General features: G+C 41.6%; 2 protein-coding genes across 7 annotated transcripts in view; one reads left to right on the forward strand and one right to left on the reverse strand.

The window, feature by feature from the left end:
• LOC109038298 (cytosolic carboxypeptidase 1) overlaps positions 1 to 25,198 on the forward strand; it is a gene marked incomplete at its 3' end in the record, with an annotated part of 338,352 nt that overhangs the window by 187,548 nt on the left and 125,606 nt on the right.
• Positions 1 to 25,198, reverse strand: part of LOC109038300 (uncharacterized) — a 57,375-nt gene that overhangs the window by 30,931 nt on the left and 1,246 nt on the right. The gene's annotated exons all lie outside the window — the stretch shown is intronic.

Genomic DNA, 25,198 nt, shown 5'->3' on the forward strand with positions numbered 1-25,198 from the left:
AGCTTACTACTTATCTCCTATATCCATTGCAACCACCCGCTTCCACCAATAGGATCGCCCCTATGTCTTTTATCAGGGTTGCCACAGTCATTGAAAAACCGGGAAATGTCAGGGAAAATGACGAAAACGACGAAAATGTCAGGGAAAATTTGTTAAATCACCTCCAATTGCTTTCCAGAATGGGTTTGAGGTTTCAAACAAATTTTGCCCAGAAACTATTTTCAATTATGCCTTCTTAACCATCCGTCACATCTTCAATTGTCAGGGAATTCCACCAAAATGTGTCAGGGTCAGGGAAATATCAGGGAATTTCATTTTGCGAATTCTGTGGCAACCCTGTTTTATGTCTATCGCTGTGTCTATAAATGTCAAAAATGAGCCCACCGAAAGCTGAGAGCATGAGACGAGTGCGTGAAATTGGGAGCATCTATCATAGACGATGGAGGATTTTCCAGGTGGCATCTTGTCGAGAGACGCTTGCCTGAGTAAACATGATTATTACGAAAGAGGAACGGGGGGCCGGGGGGGGGGGGTGCCCGCGGGCGCTGGTGGCGGTTTTTCTTCGGCATCGTTGGTCGTTGTCGTCGCTGCAGTTATCTATTCATACTCCACTCTTTGATGATTGATGAATGTGGCGAGTCATCGAGAAAATGCCTCGCGACGGAAGCCACGATCCGCGCAGTTCCGCTCGTCCACCGCCGTTGCCCAATTTGTCGGGCTTTTTATTAATTTATCACCGAGGAGAAGTTCTGCTCCCACACCCCAAAAATGGATCAGTAGACTCTTATACTGAGAGTCAAGACGACACCCCCCATGGAGTCACAAATTGGAATAAGGATTACACAAATTGAAAGTTATTCGTATTTCATCGGCTCATTCTCAAATGCCTTTCTTCGTTCCTTTTCTCATTCCGTTTGTTCCTTGCCGAACCCGTAATTCCTCGGACCATTCCAGATTATAATCTTTGCAATCGGTGAAAATGTAATACTTATTCCCGTTTGCGACACTGTGGAGGCCTAAAATACGGTAACAAATCGAGAATGGATTCACATTGTCTCAACTCTCAGTATAAAGGGACTCTAGAGTAGACAAGTTACGAACAGAGATAAGAGACCCTCCACTGGCCTCCTAGCGACAGGTGGAAGCTTTTACTTTCGGGGTTTCAACAATTCCTTATGGACAATTATTAGGGAGCAACAGTCATCACCCTATTTTCGGCTGTTGACTTACCTACATGGTCGATGATGAGCTTCGAGTAACGTCATGAGCCAAACAAGTTTCCTAAACTTCGGCCATTTTCGGCTTGTTTGCGAAACGAAACTGCCAACACGTTGTTAAACATCAACCATGTAGGTAAGTCAACAGTAGAATGCTGAAGTCCCGAAAGTAAAAGCTTCCACCATGACCAAGATACTAGTGGAGGGTCTCTTGTCTCTGGTTACGAATTTAAGCATTCTCATGCACGTGGGCGAGGGATAGGAAGAAATTTGACGGGAGTCATAGAAACCCGTACTCGCTTCTGATCAGCGCCGGATGATATCATTCGGTTCAGCGCGAAACCAGAGCGTTTTTTGCGGAACAGTTGGACATACATTTTGCAATTAGGAACTAAAAATTCCGGCTCGGTTTAAAAACAACGTATGTGCCATCAGTTTCCCTTTGCACATAAGTGTTTTTCCAGATGAACCAGAATTTATAGCTCCAAATTGCTAAATGCAGTCCAGTTGTGCCTTATGAACTGCGTATTTTTCGCTTTCTGAGTTACCTACGCGCCTTTATTATACGCATCATGCTCTACGCGTATTAACCTATGAACAAATATATTGGCAAGTAAAAATTCTCGTCCGGGAATCAATACTTCAAATTTCTATTGGTCCAACAGAAAATTTTACTCGGTGCGTGAGAAATGTTCCTTTTCTTCGTTCGTGGAAATGAAGATTGCTTTAGTTAGGATTCGGCAACCTCGTCTCCGTTCGCCGCGGTTGACTCGCGCCGAAATAGAAGGTGCTCGGATTCTCCGGCCGATCCGAATAATCGAGAAATGATTTTATGCAATTGATTCCTTGATTAGTTCAACAAACTTCAATTTCCACGCGACATTGCTGCAGGGTCCATTCTTCGCATTGCCGTTCTTGCAGAGGCGGATCCAGCAATGTGGCAACACCGGATTTTCTTCATTTAAACCTGTGCTAAATAATCGATGCTGTCGGAGCACTTGGCTCCTCCAAGAATCGATACATTTCCATGGGTTTAAGTGGAGAAAAGACGATGTTGCCAAATTGCTGGATCCGCCAACGCATTCTTGGCGCTCCAATTTGTCGCTCGAGAGGCACAAGGGTCGTAGAGCATGTTGTACCATCCCGACGGAATTCCGAACTCCGGAATTCCGTTCATTGTAATCGTGTAATAAAAGCGATTCCAAAGAATGACCGCCGAGTGGGTATTGCAGCACGGTCGTAGACGAAATACCGTCGAGACAGCGCAAGCAGTGCTTTTAAATGGGTGAGACAAATGACTTTTTGGGGGTTTACATTCAATTATGTAGAGGGAATTTTGGTTACAACATCTATAAAGCGTTTTTTTTTAGCACGATGGGACTAACGAATTGACCGAAAGGAACTTTTGGAAAGAGCCGTGTTCAGTCGTTCCTTGAAAATCTCCTTTCCGTAGGATGCTTGACATGGTTAACATTGTGCCGAAAGGCGATTTAAGGATAACCTTAACGTTGCACCTCAAAAAGTACAATTTTAACAAACTTGAAAGGAAATTTAAGAGTTACATACGTAAGTCTTCTGCTTTCAGACACTTGAATTTGGAATTGTCGTTTCGTGCCAATCGGGAATTTTGGTTTTTCTTCTTACTCCAGCGTTGAAGTCTCCGTAAGAGTGGACCTCAACTTGAATTCAGGGCCCTATCTCTAGATTGTTTATTTTAAGGATAAGGGAGGTTTAAGAGGATTCTTAATACATTACTAGGAGGCTACGCCCCCTGACCGCTACGCGGCCCATCCCCCAGAGGGCGCTTTGCGCTCCTTAAGGCCCGCTTAATTCGACAAATGAACGACCAAAAAAATGCAAAGATTTCCATACCCGACTCTCATTTGTCCAATCTTCCTCTAGCCGAGAACGATTCGACCAATATGAGTCAATTAAGAAAACCGGGATTTATTCCCAACTTCAGGGCGAGACTGAAACGAAACAGAAAGAACGGAACGGAGCTTTTCGTCACTTTTGAATAGCCTGCAGTAAAGGAGCATACCTTCAATTCACTTGCCTTACCGTACCAACAGACCAAGATTCACAATTTCCCGCTTAGTTCAATTTTCCAGAAAATTTAAAATTCTCGCCAATGACGCCTCTGTACGTCTGCCCCCCCCCCCCCCCTTTGCAATCTACGACTTGGTGTCGTCTCTGAAGGAGGATTGGAACTGGAGAATGCGCATACGGCCGTAGAGAAAAAAAATGAGGTGTTTGCATTTCGGGCATCTTGGAATATTTTGATGACTTGATGACGTAGGTGGGTACAGCTGGGTACAGGGACGTCCCCTTCACACTGTACCCACCTACGTCATCAAGTCATCAAAAAATTCCAAGATGCCCGAAATGCAAACACCTCCTTTTTTTTTCTATGGCATACGGTGTTTTTCCCGTGTGCGGAGGCGCATACGTCACTGGGATGCAAGTTGAGGGCTCTCGCTCTGGGCTGGATGCTGGACTCCTGGATCCTGGATGAGGCCGGCGACTCGGCGCGTTGTCCGGCTTGCGCGCGGCGCGGCGCGGCGTACGTTCCATTATATCATATCTGTGGCTCGGGAGGCTTCATTTACACCAATTACAAGCCGGGGCGGCGGGGTGCGGCGGGGGCTCGCCGCTGAGACCAACAATGCCCGCAGGAGTGCCACAACCGCCACCGCCCCCCCCCCCACCCTCCGCGCCTGCATTCCGCCTGGCGCAATGGCCCCGTCGTTGCCGCTTCGGCTAACCGCCGGGCTACCCTCTGCCCTCCCTCGATTTCGCGGGGATTCCAGTGACTTACCCCGGCCCCGGTCTGACGGACGAGGGTTTCCAGGCCGGATTTCCACCGCGTATAGCAGCAAGGAATCAAGCCATATCAGCCTTTTTCTTCCAATTTCTCCCACTCCGTGACCGTCAAAAGTTCCGGGATTCTTTTCAGATTTTTTCATTTTGAGAATTTCAGAAGTTCCGAGCAAATTCAGGAAAATCTTACAAGTTCCGAAATTCCGAACTAGTTGGGTGAAATGGGATCACTGCAATAAGAGGGCTTTACGTTTATTACATGGACGCATGCATGCTAAAAGGAACTATGTCACATGCAATCCCTATGCACATTTCCCCCTATCCTTTTAGCATAAATACGTCCATGGTATTACTATCAGGGGTTCAGAACAGTTGACCGTCAATTATCATGATTAAATAGCATTAAAACCCTCTGAACCCCAAGATAAGTTTGCACACCCCTTATTGCGGGACTCAGCCAGGATCCGCAAATGAATCGCTACGTGAGGCTGAGCGAGTTCAAGGATGAGGATGGGCAGCGGGAGGGGTTGTGGGTGGGGGTAGAGGCACAGGATATTGAGGTAGTAGGAAACCAGGCGTCGTTGATCGGAATATTAATGCCCGGACTTGGGCTCTGACTCATGCTTCGTACCCAACCTAGGACCAACCAGAACCAGACGCAGCTCCCGTCCTGTCTCAACCTCGCATTGACGCCGGATTTTACAATTTCCTAGATTCTATAAGTCGGGAAAACTAGAGTCCCTTTATACTAGAAGTCAAGACGACCCCACTCATGGAGTCACAAACAAGTAAAGATTACAAAAAATTGAAAGTTTCTCATAATCTTTGATCGGCCCATTCTCATATTCCCCTCTCCGTTCCTCCTCTCATTCCGTTTGTTCCTTGTCGAACCCTTGATTCCCCGGTCTATTCCAGATTATAATCTTTGCAATTGGTGAAAATGTAATCTTTATTCCCGTTTGTGACACTGTGGAGGCCTAAAATACGGGAACCAATCAGAAATGGATTCACATTGTCTTAACTCTCAGTATAGGGGGACTCTAAGTGCAAGTAACTCACAATCAGAGCCTCAGTTTGATTCCATTGCGTTCGTACCCTCAGATAAACTTTTGGCCTCAGAACTTTCAACGTCCTTAAAAATATACCTGCATGTGTAATTTCTCCTCAAAAACTGGCATCTGCGTTAACTTTGTTGAGGTGTCCTACAGTCTAACATGGCGTTTATGACTGAGGATGTAGCTGTCAAGATATCTCCTCATAAACTTCACTTTTGTGCCCAGCCTTTCTCCATAGTTACAACATCCCCTTGGACTCCCTCGTTACTCCTGTGCAACTAATGCATCCTGTCAGGACTTTTCTCCATCTCACTAGTCAGCCGTGATTGGCTGTCTGCGTTATTAACGTTCAATCCACTCATGAATTCTGCCTTGCTAAGGAAGAACGCCGTATGAACATCCGAGAGTTGCCAAATTGCCTTCGATAAAATGTTTATATTCGAGGAAAGCTATGGATATTTTCCCTTGAAATTTTCAAGAAGTATAGGTGAAATTGCGAACAAAATTGTCGGAAAAATTGGAAGGAAAATATTGATAAGTTTATCAGGGAATTCGTGTTTTATCAAAGGAAATTTGGCAGCGCTTGGAGGTTCATACGACGTTTTTTTCTTAACACGGCAGTATTGCCAGAGGCGCCACCCGGCCACCGGTCTAACAAGCTGAATACGAATTTCTTCGTTACGTTTAATGCATACGTAATTCTTTTGTCGATTTTGAATTTATCGAAATTTATTTCAGGTGGAGAAAAGGAGAGAAAAAGTCAAAACGTCTTTGTTCAGGCAGATGCGTATCCGAACCAAGCTTACCGATTGAGTCCAAATCGAATTGAAAAAACTTCCGTGTTTGTAGTGGCGAGGCGTGAATGATCGATTATCGATATTCCCCTATTTGAAGCTATGGTAAAGAATCGATTAACAAGGTGTGCGGTGCGAACACCTTTTTCATCGATCCTTCTCCATAGGTTTGAATGGCAAATCGATCGATATATCGCAAAGCACGCCACGCACTGGTTTAGAAAGAACGTCGTACGAGCTATAAGCCGTTGCCAAATTTTCTTCGACAAATCACGAATTTTCAGAAAAAGTTGTAAAAATGAATCTTCTGATTTTTAAGTCGTGCGTGATTTGATGTATATAAAGTCTGGAAACGCCAGGGAAAAATCTTCATAACTTTCCTCAATAATAAATATTTTCTGACAGGAAATATGACAACTTTCAAACGCTTATACGGCGTTTTTACTTACCACGACGGGAAAGGGGTGTTCTGAGTTTTATTTCTCCGTGAGACTCAACGTTTAGGATAAAGTTTCAAAACTATTTTCTCGTTCAAAATATTTTCCCCGACCTTAACTTTTGAAAAGAAAACAATGTACGTCTAGTCAAGTACAAAATTACTCCCAACTATTTTTTCCAAAATGCAACATTGCGAGGTCTTGGTAAACTCAGTTCATTTTCATGTCCTCGCTCGCATCTTCACTACCCCAAAAATCGACTTTGCACTGAACGTACCGAGTATTGGGCCGAAATAAGGGAAGACTTTTCGTTCATTCTTTTTTATTTCTTAGCTTCAACTCAATACTTGGTGCGTTTCTTGTGAAATCATTTTTTTAAAATACTAAAGACGCAGCCACAGGCCACGAAATTTGCTACCAGCTGACCTAAGATGTGATTATAGCACCATTGATAATCAATGTATTTCTTTGCCTTGTAAATATTTAATGTAAAATCATTTAATCGTTTATCACGTTGACACGTTTTTCAATATTTGTTTTTCTTGTTGCAGGTAAGTTTTCCCGAATCCTGCTCATACATAAATGTGACTGTGATGTGAGTAAGACGATTTTTTTTTTAAATCTTTGCTTTACGTATCTTATAAGGGAAACCACGCGATGCGAAGAAAAAAAAACACCATCTATTCTGTAGTGGAATTTAACGAGGTGCAAAAAGGCTGGGCCGGATTTACCTACTTGCCGCCCATGCGCCGCCTGTATTTCTCATTCGTTTTGAAACATCAATAAAAACCATGAAATGGACGTGCCAGCGGGGGAGGAGTGCATAAGACGCGTTTACTCGTGTCGAACACATTTTTGGGGAAAGCCCTGTCAACACTCCTAGCAAAAGTTCACGGAACTTTGCGCGAAAGTTAAGTTTCGTAAACCTATCACTGAGTGGACAAGGTCTTCCATTTACATGAAATGAACGAAAAAATTATGAAAGAACAAACATAAATGTGAATTATGTTAAATGATTTTAACTTCCGCCGCCCCGCCGCGCTAACCGCACCGTATTTGGCACAATGCGTGAAGTAACCCGACAGTCTTGTAGGCGCCATGTGTTTCACGTCGACCGCTGCAGAACGCACTGTGTTTGACGCAATGCGTCAAGTATTCACGCAGTCTTGTAGGCGCTATGCGTTTCACGCTGACCGCAATGATCACACTGTGTTTGATGCAATGCTTGAAGTATTCGTGCAGTCTTGTAGGCGCTAATATGATTCACAGTGTTACATGCCGATCGCTGTGCCGATCTCAAGTTCATTTCTCTCTAAGTTACTATTAGTGGTATTCCGTATGAACCAATATTTGGCTTGTAGACCATAGATTTTTCTCCGTGTAATACGCAAAATTATCTTCGGAATATCTTTTGCTCAGCTGGCTTCTGTCTATAAATCATGATGTAATTATGCAGTCATAGAGGGTGCTTAAGGTGCGTCTTATTTCTCTCCTTTGATACGGATGCAACCGTCTCCTTCAATTCAAATCAGTGCATATTTGGACTGAAAAGTCTGCGTGGACCAGAAAACCATCCGAAAGAGTCACTGCTCTACATCACTGTCTCATCCCGACGAAAGTCTCAACGGAACAATAGTGCCGTAGGTCAAGGAGGCGTCTCAACACGGAGACAAAGCGTCGGCGCATTCAACAACACAAACGACGCGTTTATGCAAAAGAGGGTTGTCTCCATAGGAATCCAATCGCACATGAACGTATTCAAACCAAAAAGGACTTTCTCCATCGTAAAATGGGCCCTGAGACCCATAAGAATATATGCACGACAAGACCCATGGTTCGATGGATATAGTTCCTTTTGGTTTAAATAGAGTTCGTTCGTCTAGAAGTCACTGATTGAGACGACCGTGGAACAAGAAATGAAAAACCACGTTTTTGCCCCCAGAATTTATTGTAGAGTTAAGTGGTTTTTGGTATTTAAGCGGGAGCTGTTGAAGTGACTTTAGTCTCGAGCAAACATTGAGACATATGGCTCGCGGGGACATTGTTTTTGAATTTGGCGCGAGACCGCGGTTGACACATGGCTCAGTTGTTGCCAAATTGTAGAAAAATTACGTCAATGGTAAGGAAATACGTCGTATAAGCTTTCGGGCGTTGCCACATTTCTCCTAATTGAACACTGAGTTGCTGCAGTCGGGAAAAAATGGAAAAATTCAGGGAATAGAAAAAGGGAAGGGAAAGTCAAGATGGTCAAGGACCGGAGTTACAGGGTTGCCACGGTCAGGGAAAACCGGGAAATGTCAGGGAAAATGACAAAAATGTAAGAGAATATTGGTTAAATCACATTCATTTGTTTTCTAGAATGGGCGTTCTAGAGTGAGATTTTGAACAAGAAATTTTGCCTGAAAACTATTTTCAATTATGCCTTCTTAACCATAGCCACCACATCTTCAATTGTCAGGGAATTTCACCAAAATAAGTCAGGGGAATCAGGGAAATGTCAGAGAATATCATTTTCTAAATTCTGTGGTAACCCTGGAGTTAGGATTACTTTATCGGAAAAATCGCATATATTTAATGCTCAAGATTCTTTCGTTAAAATTGCAATTTGCGAGGGTAAAATTGGCAACAATGAAATTCAGATACGTGCACCTGGGGGGAGGGGTGTGAAATTTCCGTTATTTTTACCAAAAATGTCGTCAAACATGAATTTTCGGCGTAAATTTCATTTGAATTTTTTTGATAATACACAAATTTCTTTTTTGTAAGTCTAAAAATTCCGAGTGAATTTTTTCACGACTTTTCTGATAGTTCATCGAAAAAATTTTGCGACGTTCCAATGCTCAAAAGTGGTCTTCCTCAGGACGGCAGCCGGAAAAGTATTTTTCGTGGAAGTGAGTTTTTTGTAGAAAGCGACAATGCTGCATCCACGGGCTTTTGTGAGAGGGTTCTTCCGGGTTCCGGCGTCGGATCGTTGCCGCGTGCCGTATGCCCCGCTTTCCGAGTCTCCCAACCCTCGACCTCGCTCCTTGAAAACGAAAAAGTCGATCCGGGTATTTCTAGCTTCTAGCGCAACATCGTGAATTCGTGATGCACGCACTTGGAGAAAGAAACTTTCTTTTCAACAACCGAATTTCGATTCGTCCAGCGGCCACCAAATTTTCCGGTCCAGATATCTGAACTTGGATAGAATACATATGGACGTATTTTTGCCAAACTATGTGCATTATGACATGAGCCCTGTTATGGATATATTCTCATGGATCTCAGGGCTCGTGTCTTTATGCACACAGTTCCGTTTGGCAGAAATACGTTCACAGCGCTCTTCGCCGATAAAAATAAGTATTTGTTTCCTTCTGTTACTTTCAGCTATTAAAGGAAGTGAAACACAAAGCAACCCAAATTTTGTGTTGATTTTGGTACAGTTTGCGGAGAATTTAGCGCAGACAAGAATGGAGAGACCGGGGAACCCCAGATCTGACCGAAGGCCTTGGGTTGTTTTGTGTTTTACTTCCTAATTAACCAAACTTCTGTATTGAGTTTCCTCTCTGCGTGCGTCTTAGCGGTGGGTTAGAATGAGAAAGCGCTGAATATCTAGTGAGAGCTTAAAAGCGGATTAAGCTCACGGTCGTAGCGCGAAATTTTGCGGCGTCACGGTAGCGAAGAAAACGCGCAAGCTCGGAAAATTGTCGGGGGAGTGGACAGGGGGTCAAGGCGGGGTAGGAGTGGGGCAGTGAGGAACTGGGTCAGGGTGGGTGACGCCATTAAATTTGTAGAGTTGTACTCGCGGCCTCCGCCGCGTCCCGCTCATTCATTTCACACGAATTTTCACCGCCCACCGCGAATGTGACTCCTCTCCACTGGCATAGCTGTCCGCCAGCATGTTCCCGCTTTACCGCTTCCGCACCCCGTTCCTTTACGCTAATTTTGAGCTTCGGCAATGGAGCTTTTAGAGCCCAAACGGCAGCTAACCTATTAATTCAAATTATCCAGAGTGATTTGTTATTCCAATTCTTACCACCCGTCGGACACTAATAGACCGAATCAATGTGGGAGCTCGGACATTAATTTTTTTATTAAAACTGCCAATTTAGATGTTTATTTCATTAAATTTTAAATTTTGAGGGGTGATTCTAATAGAATATTTTCGTGAAAACCAATTACACCATTTTCAAGACCTCAAAATCTTATGAAAACGGAATTATGAGCTTTTAAAGTTTACAAAGTATTTCCGACCCCTTCCATTGACTCGACCCACAGTGCGTCGTTTGTGAAGCACGTATTGGACTCACTTTTTGGGGAAGAACGCTCATGCATGAACATTCTTGGCCATCTGGGTTAGATATTAGAATCTGAAGATTGACAGTGACATTTCTTGTGTTAGAAGGTTGGCTGCCCTTTTAAACCGCAAGAGCTCCATATTTCAACTTTTCCGCATTCGCCCTATTTAGGTACTATAGTTTTCGCAGAAAATAGTTTTCTACCCAAACTGCTAATACGAGACGTCGGATCGTGAAGAAAATGCCGTGTCGAACGCATGTATTCTTGTTTTCCTCCCCGTCACACAGAAGTTGCGACTACTTTTTAATGAGGTCGCTGATTTTCAACACCAAGACTTGGTGACCTCAACTCATCGATTTGGTCAACTTGACACAAGGAAAAACCAACACATGAGAATATCAATAGCTTGTGTTACCTCGTATTTTACTTCGCTTAATAACACAGGCTTTTGATAACTTTTTCTTACTGCGTTTATGACGCTGTGATCAACAGTGACGTGCCGGTTTTTTCAATACAGCGATTTATCTGCCATTTAAAGAAATGGAAAAGGATCGATAGATAGGATGTTCGAACCGATCACCTTAATAATCGATTATGAGGAAATATCGATAATCTATCATTCACCACTGGTGATCAACTCAGTTTTTCTCTTGAGGGTGATAGATGGCAGATACAACTTATGTAATTTTGACAGCTACATTTTGAAAAATTTCATCACTACCATGAGTCTTCCGTTGTCACCACTAAAACTTGACTCGTCGTAAACAATCGCTGTTTAACGTAAGCAGCGCAACCAGGAACTGGCGAAGAAACCCGTTTTCCCGCGATAACGAACCCGTTTTTCCTCCGAGCCGCGAGCCATCAAAAAATCCGGCAACAGTCCAATCAGCTGATTACGGTGACCAGCTGATTAATGTTAATACACTCAAACTCCGAACCGGGTCCTCTCAGATGTTGGGTGTTGACTCCTTGCTGCCGAATCGAACGCAAGAATAATTTCCGCTGTACATGGTCAACTTTGGCGGATTTCCCGCGTAGCAACCTCGCTGAGGTCCTTCGTCACGCGAGCGAGTGACCGCGAGGAAAATTTGCATAGCTATCTCGCAGCTCTCTTTCAAGTTCACTCACACTTCCAGCCGATAGCGCGTCGTCATTTACGATGAATCGATCAATCCGCCATTTAAACCTATGGAAAAGGATCGAGTATGGGGGTGTAGGTTGAAAATCGAGTCCTTGCCACAGTTTCAAAGGGGAAAACTTATCGTGCTAATGATTCACGCCTCCTTCCTGACTTCCAGTTGCACTCCTAACGGGTCCCGTAAAAGCTTCGATTAATACGTTTCGAGAGTAAAGAGAGGTCTCATTACCGCTGAAGGAGAAGTCATCGCTCCTCTGACGAAAGAGCGTATCTTACTCTCCGCGTGAGCCCAATGCTCCATATACCTCTATGCTATTCGGGGCTTATGCGGAAGTAGAGATACGTTCTTTTTCAGAGGAGCGACGAAGTAACTGACGTGCAGAGGGTTTGGAAATACTGCCGTTCTAAGGAAGACCGCCGTATGAACATTCGAGTGTTGCCAAATTCCCCTTGATAAAATACGTATTTTTGATGACATTCATGCACATTTTTCCGTGGAATTTTCGGATCTTTTTAATCAAATTCCACACAAAATTGTCTAAAAATTTTGGAATTGTTTTTTCAAAAGTTTCTCATTAATTTCGGTTTTTATCGAAGAAAACTTGGCAACGTCTGAAGGTTCATACGGCGTTCTTCCTTAGCCTAGCAGAATAGTTCGAAGCGGTTGTTCCGGGTCGGGCGCCAAGATTAGCGGAATGAAGCATGCGGGGACTGCTTGACGGATTCGGAGGATTGTGGAACATGCGCGGGTTAGGTGGATGTGGGTTCAGCAAAATGGAACCAAGTCTAATGGATGAGAAAGAGTTTCTTCCTTGAAAGCGCTGGCTGTATTCCATTTTAGCTCTTATGAAGATACAGTGAGTGGAGGAATAGATTCATTATTGATGAGCATCAATCTTTGGCACAATCCTCATCCCGGATTAGAATCAAAGTTTTTGTAAAAGCAAAGAGACGGGGACAGGACTCAAGATGCAAACTCCTCCTTCTTTTCTGTGGGATTTGCCTGGTTCGACTGAAATCCGGGCCCAAGATTTGGATCTAAAATCTGTCGGCAAGAAACTAACTTCCGACAAACTGCAAAAGTCTGGAAGCTAGCGTGAATACACGATGAGCTGAAAACGGTACATGGCGCGTCGCGGCGTCGCTTCTTACAGTGGATCGAGTCAATTAGAGAGGTCGGACATGAAATTTTTGACTGAAACTGCAAATTTTGATATTTATTCCGTCATATTTTTTAACTTCAAGGCATGCTTCTGGAAGAAAATTTAAGGATAAAACCAATGGAACCAATTTTAGCGCTCGAAAATTTTGTATAAACGGAGTCATGTGAATTTAAAGTTTCCAAATGTTGTGCAACTTCTCCAATTGACTCGATCCACTGTGCGGCGTCGCCCCGTGCATCGAGAGACTTGAACGCACGGGCGCGGGGTGTCAGTAACCGCGTCTGCTTCACGTCGAAATTATTGAGAGCGAGAGTGCGCTGCTTTTACAGCACCTGCTCCCGACAGTCTGGGGCCTAAACTCGGTCTGCATCTGTCAAATGTGACGGATTGTCATGCAAATCCTCCCAAGTCTCGCGGGCCGCACTCAAACAACTTTTCAAAATTGAACTACTTTCCGAAGGTGAATCCTCAGCTATTCTGCCGTGCTAAGGAAGAACGCCGTATGAGCCTTCAGCCGTTGCCAAATTTCCTCCGATAAAAACTGAATTCGCTGGGAAAATTGCGAAGATTATTTTCAGAAAGTTTCAGACAATTTTTTACGCAATTTAATCAAAAATTTCTGAAAATTTCAAGGAAAAATAGGCATGAATGTTGTCAAAAATACATGTTTTATCAAGAGAAATTGGCAACTCTCAAATGTTCATACGACGTTTTTCCTTAGCGTGGCAGTATTGCGCAATGCGTTCTGTGTATGATGGATTTGTTTCGAACTTTAACCATCAAGTGGATTATTTCAGAAAAATCGAAATTACAGTCTCCAGATTAATCGTTAAGGAATGTTCGTGCCGCAAATGGACCGCGTTTAGCTGAAAAAGAAATCAAGCCACATAAGCTATTGCCAAATTTAAGTGGGCAATTTAATATTATACAAGAGAGCGTTCGTACGGTGCTCTTTAAAAATTTTGAAGAACTCGCTTCGTTCAATGCAGAAAATTCTCTGAAATTTGCACAAAATTTTACACAACCGTTTTCGTGTAAATTAACATGTAAATAGCAAATTGCCCGAGATTAAATTTGGTAATAGCTAATATCGCTTGGTTCCTATCTGCTTAACGCGACCCAAATTATCTTCCAAAATCGAAAAATAAAGTTCGACGTGCTGTTTCCATTTTGCAACCGATTTCAGTTCATCGATATCGATGGTCAACGAGAACAATACTCTTGACTTTGTTCCAAAATTTCAAGAGATGATACACAGCCTGAACATTCCTCAATGATTGGTCCAAAAACTAAAATTTCTATCCTTCCGAAATAATGCACCTAACGGTAGAATTTGAAATATATTGATCGTGCCCTGAAGCATCGCGCATAAACTGAAGATTTGTTTTAGAAAAAAATGACCTATGGCTGCAGTTTTGGATCGTGCTATAGTCGTTTTCTTCTCGCTAAAATTCAAAGTAGAAAAGACAAATTTTAAGTATGAATAATTTTTCAATTTGGTCCTGAATATTTAGTCTCATGAAGAAATCAAACCTCTTTTTCTCCGTTAAAACTTGATGCGACATGGTGCGTCCATTAAACGCAATCGTTACCGCGTTCATACTTGAAACAGCATATTTCCCATCGTAAATTCCCTCTATAGATAGGTGTAGAGCATCTCCTATACAGATAGGTGCTTTCATGAGTGAGCTGCAAAAAGTGGCTCCTACTGCAAAATATAGCCCGATTGTCTTCAAGAGGCAAACCGTCAAGCAGGAATCCCCTAAAATTCTTTCATTTTGATTTCTTCTTGAATAGATAATTATTTACACGATTCAAACAGCGCTATAGGCTATAGGTTGTTTTTACGGGAAATAAAAAAGAAGGATAGGAGTAATGAAAATTTATGTATGAACAAGTTCGCAGGAATAATACAATTTTAGAAAGAAAATAACCATATAACTTAAGAGCAAACATGTGAGCGCTCTAGCTGGTACAGGTACCCTATCCAGATTTCCATTCAAAGTGTAGGATGAGAAAACTCGAAGAGCAAAAATTCACCTGAAATAATTGTCGGTTTCAAACCTCCAAACAAGACATAGCAACAATCAAACGCTAACAATGCATGAAGTTTGCTGGGCAGTTTCCTTTTGACCATGAGAAGAGCGACTTGAGACAAGAGGAAACTGTATAATTTATCACGTCAAAGTCAGAGTGGCTTCCCTTCTGGAGAGCTCCACGCAAGCCGCTTTGTCAGGCATTCATTAGAAGCTTGAAAAAGTGTTATCTTGTCTGACAATTTGTCTTGTCAGCCACAACAAAAGTGACCATCGGGCCTCGCGCCCCTTCCAGAACACCTACCCTATCATTTTACCAAAAAACACCGTATGAGCATTCCAATGTTGCCTAATTTACTTCGGTAAAATGTCTATTTTTTAGGAAAGTCACGCATATTTTTTCAGAAATTCTGAGGTGCTTAAAGTTACTGCGAATAAAATAATCTGGAAAATTAGAATGTGTCTGATACCACCCTCGGTTAACATTGTAGGTCAATATTGATCAAATAGTATGATAACTATTATAATCATTCTTATATTTACAAGATCTTTTATAAAATCTGTATATTTTATCTCACATATATAATTTACAAAATCAATTATAAAGATTTAACATTTGAATTGAAAAAGTATGAAAATTACTATGTTGCATATCTATCCCATAATTTCAATTTCTATGAATCCAAATGTGGTAATTATTCAAATCCAAGTAGTTCATAAAATTTCAATGAAATAAAAAAAAGATCGGTGAGATTAAAGAATATAAATTTTACCATATTAAACTTGATAAATTTACCAATATATCATTTTAAGCACGTGCCAACAATTATGACAACTATTATAACTATCAAATATCAAAGTATTCAACATTTCCCCCCAAATCGAGGGTCCCTGAAAAGAAATTTCACAACGTCAGATAGCTTATACAGCGTTTTTGTTTTGGCAGTTAATCTCTCGTGACAGGGCATTTACATCTTAGCTCTATCACAAAAATACCAACGAATATTTGAGCTACCGCCGCCCCCTGCGAAACCATTCATCGCTCTCTTTCAGTCTTGCAAAACGTGCAGAAATTATCTTCAGAATACGATTGGATAATGGACATGGGATACTCGTCAATATTTCAGAATTAGTCTCTCCTCAGGCCCCGAATCTGTCCACTGGATTGAGTTATTTAATTAATAGCGCTCATGGTAGAGGTGACAGAAAGGAACCTTGTAAAAAATTGCCCAAAATCGATAGCCTTTTGCTGTATTCACAGGTACCTCCCTGGATACCTTGCGTTGGATCAGAGAGAAGTGTACGTACTTCTGCCAAACGGAACTATGTCCATTATGACGTGAGCCCTGTTACGCATACATTCTCGTGGGTCTCAGAGCTCAAGTCCTATTGCACATAGTTCCGTTTAACAGAAATACGCCCAAGTGATGCTACAACTCGGGCTTTTCGCGAATTCAGATCTTTTTGCGGATGTTGTTTAAAGCCCATCCCCTCCCTTGATCCATTAAGCTCATCATTTGTCACCGGGTATTGAGTGGCGCAGCAGGGGGTCACTCCTGGGCGTCAGGTCATCGGGGACCCTCAGACGGCGCTTGGCGGGATGCGCCAAAACACTTGGCATCTGAGTTGCAGCGCGATGACAAAGGCGCAGAGAGAGCGACCCCGGCTCTTGACGATGACTTTTAGTCGGGTCAATGGGAGCTCCCTGGCTCCCCCGTCCCGCCCCGCCCCGCCCTCTCCCAATTCCATAGGTGGGTCGCACACAGGGAGCCCAGCGCCCGGATTCGGACCAAAGCTCCAATGCCTATTTATCGCTTCGCCTCCAGTACAAGTCCAGATCAATCCATTAATCACGGCAAAAAAATTATATTGCTCATTTAACATTTTCGCAGTTAAAAAAATGCCCCACATGTTGCACTATAGATTTTACCGTAAAACAATTCTAATTTAACCACCTCCGTAGTTAAATTAGCTTTCCGTTAGTGTAAAATGTACATTTGAAACACGTCGGACACATTTTTCACAGTTTAATTGTTAAACCAGCCATCCAGTATTTTCCGTGATCAATGTGATTCAGCCCAGCTTAGAGCACTTATCCATGGTGGAACAGATTTTTTCTTCATCAAATTAAAGTACAGGCGTGTTGCTTCACGCTGGTGAATCGCCACGGATCCTCATCGATATCGAAGCTTTTCATCTAGCGCTGACCTTCCGCATCAGCGCGGTAAAGAAAACCCTCTTTTGTTCGGATAATGTATTATCGGTCCCACTGTCTCCCACTAAGACAATGACGCGCAAGTGCACAAACGATGTATCGAAGGGTGTCGTCCCCGTGGGGTCGACGCAGTGGGGGCGGGGAGGGGGGGCTTACAGGTGAAAGAACGGATGTGACAATCTCCATTGTTGTCGAGTCGCGGGATATTTTAAAGCTGAATTACCATGAAGTCTACTCTAAACGATACCCGTTTTTGTGTAGCTGCTCACAAACTGTGGTTGGAGCATCGACTTTTAAAAAACACGTCGCAAATTCTCGCACAAAACTGGACGGAAATTGTTTTTTCTTTTAAGAACTTTTTCGACTTTTTCTCATTTTAGTTGCGAGAACGATGAGCGGGAGATGATGAATCCAATTTGAATATTGTAATTGCGGAATTCACATGAAGCTCGGTTAAGCTCAGTTCATGTTTCATGTATAAGCTCGGTTTCCCTAGGAGACTTGAACGCGGGAGTAGGAAAATATACTCTAGACTTTCGTTGACCCCAAACTCTGACGTAAGGCAATCAAGGCATAGGGTCAACGAAAGATTGGCATATTTTCCTACTCCCGCATTTATGTCTCCTCCAAAAATCGAGCTTTATTTCCATAGGACCATTTTGGATCCACCTGCGTTAAGCAGAAAGGAACCAAGCCACGTCAGCTATTCCCAAATTTAACCGGGCAATTTTATGTTTTACATGAAAACGGTTGTGCGGATTTTGGTGCAAATTTCAGTGGATTTTCTACATACTACGAAGCAAATTCCTTAAAATTTTTAAAGGAATTCGCACGAAAGTTTTCTTGTAAAAAATTAAATTACCCAGTTAAATTTGGCAATAGCTAATGTGGCTTGGTTCCTTTCTGCTGAACGCGGTCCATATGGCTTTCGCATTTCGGCTCTTCAAATTGTACTCGTCATATCCCGCTGATCGCACTCACATCTGCAATGAAAATTCGGTTTGTTCCTCTACTCTGCGTCCAAGTCTCCTTAAAAGCAGAGCCTAACATGAATGTTTCTTTCAGGACAAGGCTCGTAACAATTGGATTACATTTTGCAGTAAGGGACCACTATTTCTGGCCCATTATAGAAACAACATAAATGTCATCGGTTTCCCTATGCAGATATGTGTTTTCATGGGAGGGCCAGAGATAGTGATTCCGTATTGCAAAATGTAATCCAATTATAATGATAAATGACTCTGGATAATTTGAATTCATAAATTGGCTGTCCTTTCGGACTCTAAAAGCTGCATAACCTAACCTCAAAATTACGGACATGTGAGTATACTCTCTGCGTATACGTACGCGAGCGTCGATCCCCTTTATACTGAGAGGTAAGACAATGTGAATCCAGTTCTGATTGGTTTCCGTATTTTAGGCCTCCACAGTGTCACAAACGGGAATGAAGATTACACATTTTCACCAATTGCAAAGATTATAATGTGGAATGAACCGAGGGATCACGGGTTGAACAAGGAAGGAACGGAATGAGAGAAGGAGCGGAGAAAGGAATTTGAGAACGGGCCGATCAAAGATTACGAAAAACTTTGAATTTTTGTAATCTTAATTCCCGTTTGTGACTTGATGAGGGGGTGATGTCTTAACTCTGAGTATAAAGGGACTCAAGGGCGCACGATGCGGCAACGTGGCGTGTATCCATATTTGTTCTGGGCCCGGGTCCGGGGTGGCTGGGTCGGGACCTCGGGGACCGGGGGGGGGGGGGGGACGCGGAGTCACGGGATGAAGAGTGAGGAGGATGCGCGTCCCGGGATGAGGACGAGGACAAGACGCGGGCATGGCTCATGGCTCATGGCTCATGGCTCATGGCTCAGCTCCGCGAGGATTGGATGCGGCTCCTCTTCGGCTTCGACTCGGGAACCGGCTTGCAACTTGGAAGTGAAACAATATTCATGACACGCAACCCACCACAGACATCCCCCGCTCCACCCCCGCTCCACCCCCACTCCACCCCCGCTCGCCCCCGCCGCCCGCTTGTGCATTATGCAAATCGGGTGCATGTCTGGAGCCCCCCGGGCCCCGGGGATGGGAGGGGGGAGGGAAAGGAAACCAAAGCTCAGATCGGGAGGAATCCCCGGTCCGCAGGAATCTCGCCTCGTTCCGTTCCGTTTCGCGCAAAGGGCTTTTGTCCAGATTCCCGCCTCTCGGAATGCACCGACGAAAATGGATTCCTGATTTAACAATAAATTGTTCAAAACCATACTCGACATGCTTCAAATGTATATTTCACAATAGAGAAAAACTTTTCGGGGATAAGCTATTTCTGCCAAACGGAGCTACTCATAATTGGACTTGTGTTGTTTACAAGCAAGCTGACTTAAACGTATTTGAGTAAGGCTTCATGAAATAAAATGAGGTTTATAGAAGTACTAGCCGTTCTGGGCGCGCTTCGCGCGCCCGTCACGCCTAGCCGGGGGCTATGCCCCCTGGACCCCCGGTCACTCGCTACGCGAGTGACATTCGGCTCGCTTCGCGAGCCGATTTTGTAGTAGTTGCAAATTTTTTATCACTATATTTTGAAGATTTCATAGAAAACATTATGAAATTCTCACTCCACAATTAACTTGTAGAATAATAATGGCAGGGCAAGAAATAGACTATATCTTAAAATGGACGGTTCCCACTTAGTAAAAACAGCCAACACCACGTGAAGGTGAGGAACCATCGTTAGCCACTTTTTTTTTCTTCTTCTTTTCTTTACTTTTCTGAAAAAAATTTACTGAAATTTTAGTTGCGTCCCCTAAAAGGAAACACGGAGAAAAAAAATTGTGCATGGAACCCGAAGCTGAGATCATATGGATCTCTGAAGTTTTCGGATCACGCATCCGAAAAGTTAAGGTCCATCTGCCGAAGTTCGGGTCAGACAATTGAAGTAGTTCGGTATATACCGAAGGTTTCAGGTCACACATCTGAAGTACTCGGTGCATACCGAAGTGCTTCAGATTTCTGACTCGGATATTTAGGAAAAACACAGTAGAGAACCAAGGAAATCACAGTAGAACAGAGAAAAAAATACAGTCGAATAAATAAAGAAAACTATTATCGAAGAAATTCTAATTATTAGAAAGTAATTAGCTGGCGTAATCAATGCGTAGCTGCATAGGAGCATGAGCGAGATTTATCATCAACTGACCGCTGGCCGCTAAGTACCTGGGTGGGCGAGCGACAATACGTAAGCGGTGGCATATGGTTCGATTGACAGAGGAGTGGGGAACGGTCAGACGTAGGGGAAAGGTTCAGGCTGAACCGTTCAGCACAGCGCAGCCCTAGTAGCATGATTCACTTTCCCCTTCCTAACAAACGTATAAGGAATTAATACCGGTTATATAATCACCATTTTAACTAAAGTTTATATATCGTGTATATAAGTTTTATATAAAATGCCCATGAAAATAATTATTCATATTTTCAGAAGATAACGTTTATATAAAATTTATATAATTGAGGAAGGGTTTTTATAAATTTTCTTTATACGCATAGTATCCTTTTGCTTAATTTGCTTATTATAACTGTTATATAAATGACCTGAATGACTTTAACGTAAACCTATCTCATTTTCATGAATGATGATGATGATCTCATTTCAATGAACACCCTCGACTCTCAGACTGCGTGGGATAGGTATTATTAGAGGTACTAATGGCTCCGAGACGAGTTAAAAGGGGATATCTCGGCACACAATCCGAGGAGCCCTGTTACCTCAGTTGGTAGCGTGTCTGGCTCATAACCCTGCCCAGTTAGACAGCAATATTTTAAAAATATTGAAATTTAATATATTTTTAAAATGTTTTTCATGTATTTTTAAAATATTTTCAAAAGTACTTTTGAAATACAATCAATGAATATTTTTAAAACATTTTAAAAATATATTAAAAATATAAAAAATTAAAATTTTTAAAATAATATTTTATAATATTTTTAAAGTATATCATAATTATTTTTGTTAATATTTTAAAAATATTATTAAATATTATTTTAAAAATTTTGATTTTTTTTAAAATGTTTAAATTAATATTATAAAAATTTAAAAGAAAAAAGGAAATGATAATAATAATAAATAAATAACATAAATACATCGACATAAATTCAAACTAGAAAAAGGCCCAAATAATTAAAACTGGAAAAAGACGCAATTATAAAGTTAAAAAATAGAGAGAGAGAGAGAGTTAAAAAAATGAGAGTTAAAAAAAATAGAGAGAGTTAGAAAAAATGATAGTTAAAAATCATGATAGTTAAAAAAAAGAGAGAGCTAAAAAAATGAGAGAGAGTTAAAAAAAATGAAAATGAAAAAATTACATCATGAAATAAAAAACAATAAATAAATAAATAATAAATAATAAAGTCTGGTAAAATATCATAAGAATCCGTCAATAAACAAAATATTACGGACTCAGAGGCCTGCGATAGTTAAGAGATTGAATTTAGGGGCCCATTCATATCAAGCCTGGCTGGTCTGGTGGTAAAGTACTGGACTTCGGATTGCAACTCCATCCCGAAGCGTGGGTTCTAATCCCGACTAGGACGGCGCGGATTTAAGGTAAGTCACAACTCTACGATGATCCACCACCTGGTAGTAACGCATATGAAAACTTGCACACTTCATAACTAGAGTGCGCTACCAGCCAGGAAGAATAATGAAAATTCATTTTATACACTCTTTGAATTTGGTTATATAACTTTTATACTAAGGGTTACATAATAAAATAAGTTTTTTAGTAAACTTTTAACTAAAAAACTTTACATCCATTACATAAACAATGAATATTCTTTAGCTTGTGGTTATTTACGGTTTATACTTTTAAAAACAAATTTTTTATATAACTCTGCTACTAGGGGAGCGTCAGTCACCGGGTGGGGAAGAGAGTCCAGGAGGGGACACTTCCCCTCGAGTGAAATAGAAAAAGGCAGAATCCTTCGAAGTTTATATTAATGATATTAATGATGATGATTGTTTATTGTCATTCGATTGCAGGAGACAGGAAATGTTGAATTATTGGAATAATGCATCGTTCCCCCACAAATCAACGTAACTACATTCCAATGTTGCCAAATTCCTTCTCGTAAATCGCACTTTTACAAGGATAATGTTTAACTGAACTTTTCACCGATTTTTCCTCTAGCCTCATGCAAAAATCAGACAGATTTTGGACAAAAATTGCGGAGGTACATTCTAGTGAAGAATTGATTTGTTTGAGTCAATTTTGTAACAACGGTACGGAGTTACGTTCCTTCCTTCAGGAAACGGCGAATCGAGATTGTCCGATTTATCGATTGATCCGCCATTTAAACCTACAGCAAAGGATCGATTAACAGGGTGTTTGCAAAGAACACCTTCATAATCGATTATTCACCACAGTTTCAAACGGGGAAGTATCGATAATCGACCATTCACGCCTCGCCACTGTCGAGAGGTGTCGCCCGGCCGGCGAAAAGGTCCACCATCAGAGAGGAAATTGTCTCACGGCGGAGTGGAACGCTCTACATTATGCGGCGTTACAGCGGAGCTCTGATCTCGAGTCAAAACAAACAAAATTATATTCAGCGCCGGAGACAATGACCTGGATTACAAAGTTGTCAAGTTGGAGCTCGTATTGGAACATTATCAAAAGCACGAAGGAGTCTCCCGTCGCCTCCACGTAGCCCAACCCACGAAAGGCGCACCTTACCATTCAGGGTTCCTTTGCCATGACGAAAAGCCTGGGTCATCACTCGAAAATTCAATTTTTGTCTCATTTTTCACCACAGGACTCATCTCATTGTCAGCGCCGACAACGCGTATCAAGGTGGATAGTTTCAATTTCCATGCTGCCGTGCTAAGGAAAAACGCCGTATGAACCTTCAGGCGCTGCCAAATTTCCTTTGATAAAATACGAATTTACAGAGACATTTGTGAATATTTTTCCTCCAATTTTTCAGATAATTGCATTCGCAGCCAGATCTAAATAATCTGCAAATTTCAAGAGAAAATATTCATAACTTCCCTCTAAAATGATACTTAAATCAAAGGAAATTTGGCAACTCTCGAATGTTCATACGACGTTCTTCCTTAGCACAGCAGCATGGGAAAGGCTTGGAACCACGTATTTCTTTTTGCGACGTTGCAGACTTCCTGTCTTATTTATTTTTTCTTTGGAAAACCAGCCGACGTAATTTCTTAAAACGTCCTTGATTTTCCCTCCGTATTAGGAAAATATTCTGTATAGACCTCAATTATGAAGGTTGCTTGTTTTTTTGTCCACAAATAAAATAGGAGCAAACAGTTTAAAAAATCGCAATGGAGACACGTGATTTTGCACCTTGGCCGTTGATTTGCACCTTTTGGCAACTCCCAGGAATATTTTTTACATGGAATTCCCTTTTATTTCAGCAGGCCATCGAAAAAAATTCAATTTCCGCAAGATGTTTCTTATCATAATATCAAGTAGAAAACGTGGGACATAGCGGATATCCCTTAAATTAACTCATAGAGGAATTATTAGCATTTGTAACTTACATTAGTATCAGCCAGTTCGAATTTCCCACTTGCGGAAAAATGAAAATCAACGCGGACCGAAGAGGGTATCGAAACTGATGCTTTGCGATCGGAAAATCAACCAATAGTTTAAAAAATTTATATTTGTATTTAAAACACGTGGCAAAAAATCGTTTAAAAAATTTGCAGAGCTCAAAGACCTGTCAAGAAAAATTCGGCTCACAAAAAAATTATCCCACCGTATTGAAATCAGTACAACAACTCATTTGGTATGGTCATGTCCAGAGAATGGCAGGAGAAAGGTTGCCGAAGAAGGTCCTTGATTGGGTTCCTCCTGGGAGAAGAAGCAGAGGGCGCCCAATGAAAGGTTGGAGGGAAGGGATTGAAGCGGAAATGGTAAGATGCTCAATCCCCCAAGATTTGTGGTTTGAAAGAGAGCAGTGGAGGTTAGGAGTCGTAGAGCGCGAGGGAGTGCTGTAAAGCGACTTATATGTATGTATTGAAATCAGTTCAATGATCGTTTGACTCTAGGAAACTTCGGTTTCGCGGGAGACACAAAAGAGTCGATCTCTTACCTTTCAGTTAAATTTGAGTTGAATTTAGAAATTGTCTTACGTCTTCATGGTATAAAATTTTGATTAATTAGCACACTTTTTGATTCTGAATGCTAAACCTTATCTATTGCTCATCAATGACTAAACTTCTTGCTAATACGAGGAGAATTTGCTTTAGACAACACGAATAGTCTAGTTTTCTTACAGAAAATTCATCTTTGAAACATTCCTATTGATTCTTGTTTTTTTAAAAAATAAAGGCAAATCCGAAATGGAATTTAATTGGAGGAAATTGATAACTTTTGCATGAGAGCTGTGGAGCTTGTGACCCGGCATCCGGCAGTTTAAGGTATGGGGCTTAGCCGGATTCAAACGAAAATTAAAGAGATTTTATAGTTGGAAAAACTCATGTTATGTATCATCCAGTTTGTGTCGGCTACCTCAATCTTCTTCCAATGACCAAAAATAAGTCCTCGGCCCTACTAGCTTAAGATTGTAAGCATTTAAACATATGCATCACTAATGCTTCGCATAGAGAAGGAACTTAATTGAAAATTTTCAACATTTTTAAAAAAATTTATGAAGTTAATTGAAAATATGTTCAAAATGTTCTATTGTCAAAAATCAATATGGAGGAAAAGCAAATCAATTCTGATGGGATGCGCGATGGTGAGATTCAATAAATTGTCGTATACTTTATTGGAGGGAAAAAGACAATGTCGGGAAAATTACACCGAAGTGTAAAAACCCATAAGAAAATGTGGGTCATTTTTTAAAATTTTCCATTTTTGGCCGTAGCAATGTTTTAGAAAACACCTATCGCAGTTTCTGAAAGTGCGACTTTATAAAAAAAACTTGAACATGAAATCATGAAATCAAAAAAGTTTGAATTCTTAGTAAATTTTTACTATCTCGAATGGCATCTCTTTCTAATCGTTAAATACAGAACGTGACAGATT

This window comes from Bemisia tabaci, chromosome 10 (genome assembly GCF_918797505.1).
Source record: "Bemisia tabaci chromosome 10, PGI_BMITA_v3".
NCBI lineage: Eukaryota > Metazoa > Arthropoda > Insecta > Hemiptera > Aleyrodidae > Bemisia > Bemisia tabaci.